Source organism: Procambarus clarkii, chromosome 17 (genome assembly GCF_040958095.1).
Source record: "Procambarus clarkii isolate CNS0578487 chromosome 17, FALCON_Pclarkii_2.0, whole genome shotgun sequence".
NCBI classification, from domain to species: Eukaryota; Metazoa; Arthropoda; class Malacostraca; order Decapoda; family Cambaridae; genus Procambarus; species Procambarus clarkii.
The window spans coordinates 45,447,015-45,460,697 of record NC_091166.1 but is presented as its reverse complement, the minus strand read 5'-3'; the positions used below and the strand labels follow the sequence as shown (position 1 = coordinate 45,460,697).

The 13,683-nt window shown below is 43.8% G+C and overlaps 2 protein-coding genes across 2 annotated transcripts in view; both read left to right on the top strand.

The window, feature by feature from the left end:
• The window catches only part of LOC138365694 (clumping factor A-like), a 31,754-nt gene that overhangs the window by 2,934 nt on the left and 15,137 nt on the right, over positions 1-13,683 (top strand). The gene's annotated exons all lie outside the window — the stretch shown is intronic.
• LOC123772508 (galactoside alpha-(1,2)-fucosyltransferase 2) overlaps positions 6,056-13,683 on the top strand; it is a 55,596-nt gene continuing 47,968 nt past the window's right edge. Inside the window, exon 1 of the mRNA XM_045765741.2 lies at positions 6,056-6,161. The gene's annotated coding sequence lies outside the window, so the exon portion shown is untranslated. The remainder of the gene's footprint in view (positions 6,162-13,683) is intronic.

Here is a 13,683-nt window from a genome sequence, read left to right as displayed (position 1 = left end):
CATACCTGAACTGGTTTTAATGTTAATAATTTCTCTCTCCAAACCGCAAGAAGTACGTATAATATTTTCAGTAAAACTGAATTTCGTTAACTCACGTTTCCCCTGACTGTCATGTGCGACATATCCGCCAGGCGTACAGTTCGTACATGACATTCAACCATTAATATTACCAGTAAATTACTGCTAGAAACTCCCAGGATCATTTACCTTTACAAATTAAATTAATTCCAAACGTCTTGCAAACATCTTGGTTAAGTATGTGCAATATTCCTCAAGTGAATTCGTTATTATTATTATTATTATTATTATTAAGAAAATCATAGGAGCTGTAAGAAGGATTCGAACCTACACTCTCTGGGTTCGCACATGAACACACCTTAGACACGTGGCAATGTTGTGGTCTAGGGTGTGTGCTTGGCAGTATTCAGAGTGAAGGTTCGAATCCTCCTTAGATCTAGGAATAAAATATCTGAATTCCTTGCAATAAATCCATACTTCGCTTCCAGTAGATAAACGACATGTGAGATTAAGAAGCAAGTATAGTGTATTGTGAAGACTATTAATAACAAACAGCAGCTTACCCTATGGCCAGCCAGCCAGCCGGCCAGAAAGCCAGCCGGCCAGAAAGCCAGCCGGCCGGCTAGAAAGCCAGCCAGCCAGCCAGCCGGCCAGAAAGCCAGCCAACCAACCAACCACAAGGACATATCGATTAATTTTAAAGTATTTAGTATGCAAAATTCGTATACAAAATTTATAAAATATCAATTAATATTGTTATATACTGTATTAGATTTTACTGTCTAGCTAAGCTTAAGTTAGGTTAGGTTAACGTTTTTATGCTAAACTGCAAATTACTCGGTGAAGTATTTACTGGTGAGGTTTTAAGAGAGAACAACAGCAAAGCACTTTTTGGGAGATGTTGCTCACTCATCGTCTCTTAGGCTGCTCATCCAGGCTTCCTCATAGGCTGCTCATCCAGGCTTCCTCATAGGCTGCTCATCCAGGCTTCCTCATAGGCTGCTCATCCAGGCTTCCCCATAGGCTGATCGTTAAGGCTTCCTCATTGGCTGCTCATCCAGGCTTCCCCATAGGCTTCAACCGACCTCAAAAACACATTCGTTAATATTAATGAACTTTGTAAATAAAAAACAATGGTTTCGAGAATAGAAATTAACATGTAAATATATTATAATTTTGTACAATATTGGACCTATGATATGCTTGGTGAGGAGTTTTGGTTCAAGATGTATAACGATATGTATTTGTAATACGTGTGGGGGGGGGGGGGAGCAACTGGCAACCTATCTGCCCGAAACGCTGTGTGTACTAGTGGCTTTACAAGACTGTAAACACATCATGCTATGTACTCTCATAACCCCAATGTACCTTCCTATATATATATATATATATATATATATATATATATATATATATATATATATATATATATATATATATATATATATATATATATATATATATATATATATATACATATATATAGTATGGGTACCACCTCTGGTGCCAATGTGGGGACCCATAGCCTCGGAGAAGAAAATAAAAAGTATTCAGAGGAGACCTTGTGGTTTCTCACTGAACACTAATATTATCTTCTCCTACCACCCCCATTCTTTTGTATGTACACATATATATTTACTTTATTTGAACTTTGTTATAAAAAAGGAGTTACATATAGGTTACAAAGATGGTTATCATAGGTTGTCGAGTTCCTCCAGCTCCTCAGATGGCGGGCAGGAACCCTGGATGCAGTGCGCGTTTCCCCTCTGTATCGCCACGCTGAGGCGCTGGAAAAGAAAGCTGGCAGCTCTAGGATCCCTTGTTGTTTCAATGAGCCAAGAACCCAGTTCCTTCAAAAAACTGGTAGCACTTTTACCCCAGGCGCCGAGCGTCTCAGAAGCAATGGGAACAAAATTGTAGTGGTGATCCAGTTCTCTATACTTACGGGATTTGGCTGCTTCCCTGTGGGTGGCAGCGCCACCTGGTTGTGCAACACTGAGGTTAATGTAGGTGTTAGCCAGGGTTGATACGCACGTGTAGTCCCATACCAACTGCTTGCCATTCTTCCAGGGGTTCACTGTGATACCATCCGGGCGACCAATAAGAGCATCAGAGTTACGGGGCGTTAGGTATCGGGGCTCTCTTTCAGATGGGCATCCAGCTGTGGTGAGGCTCCTCTTGATGATGTCGTTAACTTCAATGTGCCTCGAGTGCCATCCCCCTGTGCTTTGGCAGAGTAGGCCATGGTGGCCGTACCTGTCAGCCACCACCTCGCCGCATATACACCTATATCTGGTGTGGATTGGGGCTATATATGGATATATATGGATATATGGATATATATATATGTATATATGTCGTACCTAGTAGCCAGAACGCACTTCTCAGCCTACTATGCAAGGCCCGATTTGCCTAATAAGCCAAGTTTTCCTGAATTAATATATTTTCTCTAATTTTTTTCTTATGAAATGATAAAGCTACCCATTTCATTATGTATGAGGTAATTTTTTTTTATTAGAGTTAAAATTAACGTAGATATATGACCGAACCTAACCAACCCTACCTAACCTAACCTAACCCATCTTTATAGGTTAGGTTAGGTTAGGTAGCCGAAAAAGTTAGGTTAGGTTAGGTTAGGTAGGTTAGGTAGTCGAAAAACAATTAATTCATGAAAACTTGGCTTATTAGGCAAATTGGGCCTTGCATAGTAGGCATAGAAGTGAGTTCTGGCTACTAGGTACGACATATATATATATATATATATATATATATATATATATATATATATATATATATATATATATATATATATATATATATAATATATATATATATATATATATATAATATATATATATATATATATATATATACACACATCGTTAAGTAAGGCCCAGGTGTGGCCGTCACCACATTTAGCAAGGTTAATCAGTTGTGTATTACGAATGGGAGTTTCTCAAATATATTACAAATTGATTATATAATCATGTATGTAAAGCGTTTTGCACTCATGAACAGGAAAGGGGGGGGGGGGGGCTTGATTAACGAGCTTTTGGTCTATGGGCAACCCGTCCTCGACTCAAGTCCATTCCATCCAGTGGTCGACCCTACAGACGCATTTTTAAATTCGTACATGTTGTTCCTTCAAAACGGGAATTTTCTGAAATATAAATTAATATTATAATATATTAGCATATTGTGCATATATAGGTTAGGTTAGGGGTTTAGGTTCTGTTGGCGATTATTTGTAATTGTAGTACGTGGATGAAGCATTTACAGCGTTGTGGTTCAAACAGAAGTCGTTACCAAAGCACTTGTGAGTCGTGTGTAAACCGTTTTTCATTTATAAACAGGGGGTTTAGCGGGAATATGGAATGGATTTTCGGTCTTTGTTTGGAGGACGGGCTGTTTTTCAGGCTAAGCTGTGATGAGACATCTGCTTTACAACGGATTCATTCCAAACTCGAAGGAAGACCTTCTGAGCCCTTTTCTTCCGCGTGTCAGTTCAATACGGAGTTGTGTACTGAAGGCGGCGGACCAGCTGGGCCCAGTGTGATGGAAACGGGAAATATTAAAGCCCTAATGATGACTTTAAACACTTCGGCTGGAAAATAAAGTTTTGTAAATATTCAGTTACGTAAAACTGAAGTGACAACATGTTGTAATATTGACAAATTGTTGGAGTGTTGTGACGAGTTGGTGTGAGATTAAGTTTTATTTTAATGGATGCCGGTCACTAAAAACTATTGGTACTTTGCTTAGTGAGATACTTTAAGCGCATTGTGATATCTGTGAGGAATAAAGGATATATCAGGGCCGAAAACGCGGTTATTGCTGTACGCTACTGAGTGCTTTTGCCTCGGGATAGTTTAGTGTTCTACAGGACACAGACGAACACAGGCGTTAACTTGCTGTTGACAAATTAGATACGTGTCGGTACGTCTAACTCTTTGTGCAGTGTTTCTCGTCTTGTGGTAATATCTTACGTCGTCTTGCTGAATGTGTGTGTGGGAGCGTGTCTCAGGCAGTGATGGGTCAACCACTTGACCCAGCCTGACCTCACTGGACGAGGTTCTCCAGCGTCCTCGTCCGTCATGACGTGGTACTCCAGCGCCCTCGTCCTTGATGACGTGGTACTCCAGCGCCCTCGTCCTTGATGACGTGGTACTCCAGCGCCCTCGTCCTTCATGACGTGGTACTCCAGCGTCCTCGTCTGTCAAGGTAAGCAACACCTCGACGCTCAAGCGCCAACTTTACGTTCGCTGCTTAAACACGAAAATTTAAATATTATTAGCCATAAGGATGTCATAATAAAAAACTAATACAGAATAATATAAATAATTATTTAACATGTCATTACAGGTAATTGGCCATTAGCTCATCGCGGGATAGAAATTCACCAATTTTCAAGGTACGTTAACTATTTTCATATTTCCATTGATGCCATATGGAATAATCGTGTCTGTTAATTATTCACGTTCTAAGGCCGGCTGGCTGACTGGCTGGTTGGCCGGCTGGCTGGTTGGCCGGCTGGCTGACTGGCCGGCTGGCTGGTTGGCCGGCTGGCTGACTGGCCGGCTGGCTGGTTGGCCGGCTGGCTGACTGGCCGGCTGGCTGGTTGGCCGGCTGGCTGACTGGTTGGCTGGCTAGCTGGCTGGCAGGCGGGAATGAGAGGAAGAAAGAGTTTTGACTTTTTATACCGAAAATATGCAAATTAGTGAAAACGGCGATTGGCCAGATTTTGCCCAAATTGATCAGCTGTGTTCAAAATACGATGCCTATCAGAACTATGACTCTTGAGCGTTATTTTTGATCCGAATTCAGGGTGATTGTACATTTTTGGAACTTTAAATTACGACTTAGGAATTATAAAAAGTGGTAAATTAAAATTCTAAATATGTACAATCACCCAGAATTGCGCTAAAAATTAACGCTCATGAGTGGCAAAAAAAAGTGGCAAACGCCTAGCAAAAAAGGTCCCAAACACCCAACAAAAAAGGTCCCAAACACCCAACAAAAATGTTCCCAAACACCCAACAAAAATGGTCCCAAACACCCAACAAAAAAGGTCCCAAACACCCAACAAAAAAGGTCCCAAACACCCAACAAAAATGGTCCCAAACACCCAACAAAAATGGTCCCAAACACCCAACAAAAAAGGTCTCAAACACCCAACAAAAATGGTCCCAAACACCCAACAAAAAAGGTCCCAAACACCTAACAAAAAGGTCCCAAACACCTAACAAAAAAGGTCCCAAACACCTAACAAAAAAGGTCCCAAACACCCAACAAAAATAGTCCCAAACGCTGTAAAAAAAATCCCCCCCCCCCCCCAAATCTAAAATACTCCAAAACGAAAAAATATGAAACGCCTGCAAAAAAATATGCCAAATGTTCAACCAAGACAATTCCAAACTCCAACGTTTTCTTGGTCGTTAATGAGGGTGGTAGCAGAGAGCATGTAAGTGTACGCGGGTGCCACACAAGGCTCGCCCGAATGCTACATATACTCTTCTTCTTCGAGGAGAAGAAGAGGAGTTTTTGCGCGATGAGTAGATAGACGGATAGACAGATAGGTGGATGGGTTGATCGACAGACGGTTAGAAAGCTAGATGTATAGATAGATAGATGGTTAGAAAGCTACATGAATGCACATTTGAATACTTAGAAAGCTAGATAGATGCACACTTGGATGGACAGATGCGGAGACAGACAAACCCGAGCAACACCAGAACGTAAACTTGCAGAAAGTAGCTGTGTGTGTGACCCCCAATTCACTAATTTGTCACTATTCAGCGAAGTGCAATCAGTATCAACACACCCCCCTGGGTAGTAGTGTCCATATTTACCTAAATGGGAATATCTATCAAAGATTAGTACAGTGTCTGTGTTTGTCTTATTTTGTTGAATCTTTATTGTGTTCGTAGTGCAGAGAACATCCATAACGGGAGGATGTGTTATCGTTGTAGCTGTTGGTCTGTCTGTATAACGGGGGTAGTTGAAGTTATGGCCGAGTGGTGGAGGTGTGGTACAGGTGTCACGATAGCCAGATGTGGCCATGCTATCCTCAGTCTGTGCCTGGCCTCTATGGGAGGAAGCTTACCCTTCAAGTCTCGCTCTCACTTTTACCTGAATCATCACAAGTAAGTTACTGCTTAAACAAAAGAAAATTACTGGAATGTTTAGAATGTATATATTAAATTATTTTTGAGTGCCTTAATTTTGAGGATAAGGAATTTTGACTGGTCGTGGATGGCTGAAATGTCAGTTAAAACAACACAAAAATGTCTTGGTTTCCTTTATGTTAAAAATATTAATTGACAATAACATTTTCTGAACCAACGTGCAGGAATATTTGCTTCCTATTTATGTATTTTATGTAAAGGCAATTTTTTCTCCTTTCAAGTTTTTATTTTTTTCTTACATTCTTATTTCATTCACTCGCAAACTCACTCTGTTCAATGAGAAACAATTAATAATAATAATGCCTTTGCACACACACACACACACACACACACATGAGAATTATGAGAAGGATTAAAACAGAAGAGGACTGTTTGAGGCTTCAAGAAGACCTAGACAAGCTGAAGGAATGGTCGAACAAATGGTTGTTAGAGTTTAACCCAACCAAATGTAATGTAATGAAGATAGGTGTAGGGAGCAGGAGGCCAGATACAAGGTATCATCTGGGAGAGGAAATTCTTCAGGAGTCAGAGAAGGAAAAAGACTTGGGGGTTGATATCACGCCAGACCTGTCTCCTGCAGCACATATCAAGCGGATAACATCAGCGGCATATGCCAGGCTGGCCAACATACGAACGGCATTCAGAAACTTGTGTAAAGAATCATTCAGAACTTTGTATACCACATATGTCAGGCCAATCCTGGAGTATGCAGCCCCAGCATGGAGTCCATATCTAGTCAAGGATAAGACTAAACTGGAAAAGGTTCAAAGGTTTGCCACCAGACTAGTACCCGAGCTGAGAGGTATGAGCTACGAGGAGAGACTACGGGAATTAAACCTCACTTCGCTGGAAGACAGAAGAGTTAGGGGGGACATGATCACCACATTCAAGATTCTGAAGGGGATTGATAGGGTAGATAAAGACAGTCTATTTAACACAAGGGGAACACGCACAAGTGGACACAGGTGGAAACTGAGTGCCCAAATGAGCCACAGAGATATTAGAAAGAACTTTTTTAGTGTCAGAGTGGTTGACAAATGGAATGCATTAGGGGGTGATGTGGTGGAGGCTGACTCCATACACAGTTTCAAGTGTAGATATGACAGAGCCCGATAGGCTCAGGAATCTGTACACCTGTTGATTGACGGTTGAGAGGCGGGACCAAAGAGCCAGAGCTCAACCCCCGCAAACACAACTAGGTGAGTACAACTAGGTGAGTACACACACACACACACACACACACACACACACACACACACACACACACACACACACACACACACACACACACACACATGTCCTACATGTCGATGTTTGCGGATGACGCAAAGTTGATGAGAAGAGTTGTGACAGATGAGGATTGCAGGATCCTCCAAGAGGACCTGAACAGGTTGCAGAGATGGTCAGAGAAATGGCTACTGGAATTCAACACGAGCAAATGTAAAGTTATGGAAATGGGACTAGGAGATAGGAGACCAAAGGGACAGTACACAATGAAGGGGAACAGCCTACCTGTAACGACGCGTGAAAGAGACCTGGGGGTGGACGTAACACCTAATCTATCTCCTGAGGCACATATTAATAGGATAACGACAGCAGCGTACTCTACACTGGCAAAAGTTAGAACATCATTCAGAAACCTAAGTAAGGAGGCATTTAGGGCGCTTTACACTGCCTACGTGAGGCCAGTCTTAGAGTATGCCGCCTCATCATGGAGTCCCCATCTGAAGAAGCATATAATGAAACTGGAAAAGGTTCAGAGGTTTGCAACGAGACTCGTCCCAGAGCTACGAGGGATGGGGTATGAGGAGCGCCTGAGGGAACTGTGCCTTACGACACTAGAAAGAAGAAGGGAGAGGGGGGACATGATAGGAACGTATAAGATACTCAGAGGGATTGACAGAGTGGACATAGACGAAATGTTCACACGGAATAGTAACAGAACGAGGGGACATGGATGGAAGCTTGAAACTCAGATGAGTCACAGAGATGTTAGGAAGTTTTCTTTTAGCGTGAGAGTAGTGGGAAAATGGAATGCACTTCAGGAACAGGTTGTGGAAGCAAATACTATTCATAATTTTAAAACCAGGTATGATAGGGAAATGGGACAGGAGTCATTGCTGTAAACAACCGATGCTCGAAAGGCGGGATCCAAGAGTCAATGCTCGATCCTGCAGACACAACTAGGTGAGTACTAGGTGAGTACACACACACACACACACACACACACACACACTATTGGAGGAAATATTGTGTGAAAGTTTAAATGTGTCTGAAACAGTGCCACGATATAATTGCCAATAAAATATTTGCGTGCAGACATCAACGTGCATATGACAGAGGCTTCACAAAGCTGTGGGAGTAGTTTTGAAATTTTAGGAGAATTTCCTGCCCTCCTAACCTACCAGAGGACCCTTCTCCTTGAGGTTATCTTGAGATGATTTCGGGGCTTAGCGTCCCCGCGGCCCGGTCCTTGACCAGGCCTCCTTTATGTTACACATTCCCAGGAAGCAGCCCGTAGCAGCTGTCTAACTCCCAGGTGCCTATTTACTGCTAGGTAACAGTGGCATCAGGACGAAAGAAAGTTTTGCCCATTTGTCTCCGCCTCCACCGGGAACCGAACCCGGAACCTCAGGAGTGCGAATCCGAAGCGCTGTCCACCCAGCTGTCAGGCTTACTTACAGTTTTGGAAAAAAATCCTAAATTTATTTTTAATTATTTTTCTTTTTCAAATCACGTCCATTTTCGGCCATACGGGTAAACGGCCAAATTCAGACGTAATTTGTAAGTGGAAAGGTTGTCGCTACGAGACCAAATGTAGAGGCCCATGGGCCAGATTCACGAAGCAGTTACGCCAGCACCTACGAACCTGTCCATCTTTTCTCAATCTTTGACGGCTTTGTTTACAATAATTAAACAGTTAATGAGCTCCGAAGCACCAGGAGGCTGTTCATAACAATAACAACAGTTGATTGGCAAGTTTTCATGCTTGTAAACTGTTTAATAAATGTAACCAAAGCCGTCAAAGATTGAGGAAAGATGTACACGTTCGTAAGTAGTTGCGTAACTGCTTGGTGAATCTGTCCCCTGGTTGTCAGGGTCCTGGTGGGGTCTCCTCTCAGCCTTGCTCCACCGGCTCCTCATCCACCTTGGTCGTGGGGAATCTCCTCAATGCAAGTGATGTACTTTAAGGGACTCCTTGGGTCCTCCTCACACTGACGGCTGAGTGGGGGCCTGACGACTGAGTGGACAGCGTTCGGGATTCGTAGTCCTAAGGGTCCGGATTCGACCCCCGGCGGAGGCGGAAACAAATGGGCAGTTTCTTTCACCTTCTGATGCCTCTGTTCACTTAGCAGTAAACAGATACCTGGGGAGTTAGACTACGAACTACTTCCTGTGGGCGTGTGTGAAAAAACAGTTGATTGACAGTTGAGAGGCGGGCCCAAAGAGCTATATACAACTTAACCACTAGAACAACGGGTGCTTGGTTTACTCTAGAATGATGTCAGGAAAGCTAATGTCGTACTTGACATCTTGATGTCAAGTACGTCAAGACGTCAAGGCTCTTGACGTCTACTTAATCGATCCTGTCCGTTCTTGAAGAAAACTTCTATCTTGAGATGATTTCTGGGCTTTAGTGTCCCCGCGGCCCGGTCCTCGACCAGGCCTCCACCCCCAGGAAGCAGCCCGTGACAGCTGACTAACACCCAGGTACCTATTTACTGCTAGGTAACAGGGGCATAGGTTGAAAGAAACTCTGCCCATTGTTTCTCGCCGGCGCCTGGGATCGAACCCGGGACCACAGGATCACAAGTCCAGCGTGCTGTCCGCTCGGCCGACCGGCTCCCCTTGACTGAACATACTTGACTGAACTTAGTTGACAACCAACCGCGGTGTGCAGCGGAAGACAGGAGTTCCCTCCCTAACGAATACTCAGACAATAATAATGCACCATAGATCAACAATGACAATAATCATTGTATCATGATCATTGTATCATTGTATCGTGATTATTGTATCATGATCATTGTATCCTGATTATTGTTGTATCATGATCATCGTATCATGATCATTGTATCATCCATCCACCCGGTGGATGAGGATTATGATAATTGTATCGTGAGCATTGTATCGTATCATTGCATCATGATCATTGTATCATGATCATTGTATCGTATCATTGCATCATGATCATTGTATCATGATCATTGTATCGTGATCATTGTATCATGATTATTGTATCGTGTTCATTGAATCATTGTATGGTGATCATTGAATCATTGTATGGTGATCATTGAATCATTGTATCGTGATCATGTATTATGATCATTGCATCATTGAATCATGATCATCATATCGTGATCATGTATCATGATCATTGTATTGTGATCATTGTATTATGATCATTGTATCGTGATCATTGTATCATGATCATTGTATCGCGATCATTGTATCATGATCATTGTATCACTGAATCGTGATTATCGTGATCATTGTATCATGATCATTGAATCGTGATCATTGTATCGTGATCATTGTATCGTGATCATTGTATCATAATCATTGTATCATGATCGTTGTTTTATAATTGTATCATTGTGTCGTGATCATTGTATTTTTGTATCGTGATCATTGTATTTTTGTATCGTGATCATTGTATTTTTGTATCGTGATCATTGTATTTTTGTATCTTGATCATTGTATCATTGTATCGTGATCATTGTATCATTGTATCGTGATCATTGTATCATGATCATTGTATCGTGATCATTGTATCGTGATCATTGTATCGTGATCATTGTATCATGATCACTGTATCGTGATCATTGTATCATGATCATTGTATCGTGATCATTGTATCATGATCATTGAATCATTGTATCATTGGTCGTGATCTTTGTATCATGATCATTGTATCGTGATCATTGTATCATGATCATTGTATCATGATCATTGTGTCGTGATCATTTTATCATCATTGTATCGTAATCATTGTATTGTGATCATTGTATCATAATTGTATCATTGTATCGTGATCATTGTATAATGATCATTGTATCATGATCACTGTATCTTTGTATCATGATCACTGTATCTTTGTATCATGATCACAGTATCTTTGAATCATGATCATTGTATCATGATCATTGTATCATGATCATTGTATCATGATCATTGTATCATGATCATTGTGTCGTGATCATCGTATCATGATCATTGTATCATTGTCTCCTGATCATTGTGTTGTGATCATTGTAACCTGATCATTTTATCGTAATCATTGTATAATGGTCCTTGAACCATTGTATCGTATCCTTGAACCATTGTATCGTATCCTTGAATCATTGTATCGTTATCATTGTATCATGATCATTGTGTCATGATCATTGTATCATGATCATTGTATCATGATCATTGTCGTGCTATCATTATACACGATCAACCCCTCGATGGTCAGGTGCAATGATAGCACACAGAGTCTCGCAATCACAGGCAGGTGTTGTGTCTTGACAGCACACAGATATATATATCGCCAGGTGTGTGTCTTTGACTTCCCCCTACACCTGTGTCAGGTGTGGAGATCGTCCGTGCTCTGTTTCCCCACCAAGAGCAACACACGGACCGATGCTTTTCACATCGTGCGCAGGGCACCTGAGTTGGCAAGAGTGATTTCATCCCTGGCAGGCGTACGAGGTAAAGTTACAGAGTGCTTAGGCGGCGGCACTTAATTTACTTAGTTTCGTCCCCTCGAGCAGGGTCTGGCGTCCCCTCGAGCAGAGGCTGGCGTCATCTTGAGCAGCGGTTGGCGTCCCCTCGGGCAGGGGGCTGGCGTCCCCTCGGGCAGCGGCTGGCGTCCTCTCGAGCAGGGTGTTGGCGTCCCCTCGAGCAGGGGGCTGGCGTCCCCTCGGGCAGGGGGCTGGCGTCCCCTCGGGCAGCGGCTGGCGTCCCCTCGAGCAGAGACTGGCGTCATCTTGAGCAGCGGTTGGCGTCCTCTCGAGCAGGGGGCTGGCGTCCCCTCGGGCAGCGGCTGGCGTCCCCTCGAGCAGGGGGCTGGCGTCCTCTCAAGCAGCGGTTGGCGTCCTCTCGAGCAGGGGGCTGGCGTCCCCTCGGGCAGCGGCTGGCGTCCCCTCGGGCAGCGGCTAGCATCCCCTCGAGCAGCGGCTGGCGTCCCCTCGGGCAGGGGGCTGGCGTCCTCTCAAGCAGCGGCTGGCGTCCTCTCGAGCAGGGGGCTGGCGTCCCCTCGGGCAGCGGCTAGCGTCCCCTCGAGCAGCGGCTGGCGTCCCCTCGAGCAGCGGCTGGCGTCCCCTCGAGCAGCGGCTGGCGTCCCCTCGGGCAGCGGCTAGCGTCCCCTCGAGCAGCGGCTGGCGTCCCCTCGAGCAGCGGCTGGCGTCCTCTCAAGCAGCGGCTGGCGTCCTCTCGAGCAGGGGGCTGGCGTCCTCTCAAGCAGCGGCTGGCGTCCTCTCGAGCAGGGGGCTGGCGTCCTCTCAAGCAGCGGCTGGCGTCCTCTCGAGCAGGGGGCTGGCGTCCTCTCAAGCAGCGGTTGGCGTCCTCTCGAGCAGGGGGCTGGCGTCCCCTCGGGCAGCGGCTGGCGTCCCCTCGGGATAGAGTATATGGTAGAGATGGGACCTATTTAAAGAGTACCAACCTAGAATGGGCCAATTTTTTAACATATTTATTATTGTGTTTAGCCAGATAAATGTTCAATATTTTTACCACTGTAAATACTTTTCATACATTGCCTCATGGTGTTTGCTGTAAGCCTACTTCTTGGTGAGAGTTTTATAGCCTCAGTTTACAGCCTATTTTATGGTGAGTGATTGTAACGGGGGGTGGGGAAAATAGCTCTATCTTGTCCATTATTCCACCCCCCAGTTAACTAACGAGGCCGGGGGAAACAGCTCTCTCTAGTCCGTTATCCCGTCCCCAGTTAGCTAACTATTCTAGAGCACTCCCAGAGTTCCTAAGACAACCCCTCTCGTTCAACACCTTGTACCCTAGGTATTTGACTACCTAGGTGCTAAGACTACAAGGCGCCGTAACTTGGTCAGTTACCCGAAACTCCAGAGAGAACTCTAGAATACAGAATCACTGCCACAAACGTATAAGAGAAAACGAAAGGAAAGAAATGAATAGTGAAGTAATTAGTGAGGGTTTGGGGTGAGAGGTAGGGAGGTGGGAGGAGCGAGGAGGGTCATTAGTTGAAAGTGAGAGTTCAGAGAGGGGTGGAGAGAGAGGTGTAGATAGGTAGAAGTAGAAGAGTAGATAGGTAGAAGTAGAAGAGTAGATAGTAGAAGTAGGAAGTAGATAGTAGAAGACGAAATGCTGCCACCATCCATTCATGATCATTACATACAAGACAAGGAATGGAACTTGTCTGTATCACAAAATTCTCAAAAGATGTTATCAAGGTCATTATTGATATGTCCCATCTCTATCCTGTACTCATTCTAAACCATGAAACCAGTAATCACAGAGGCTT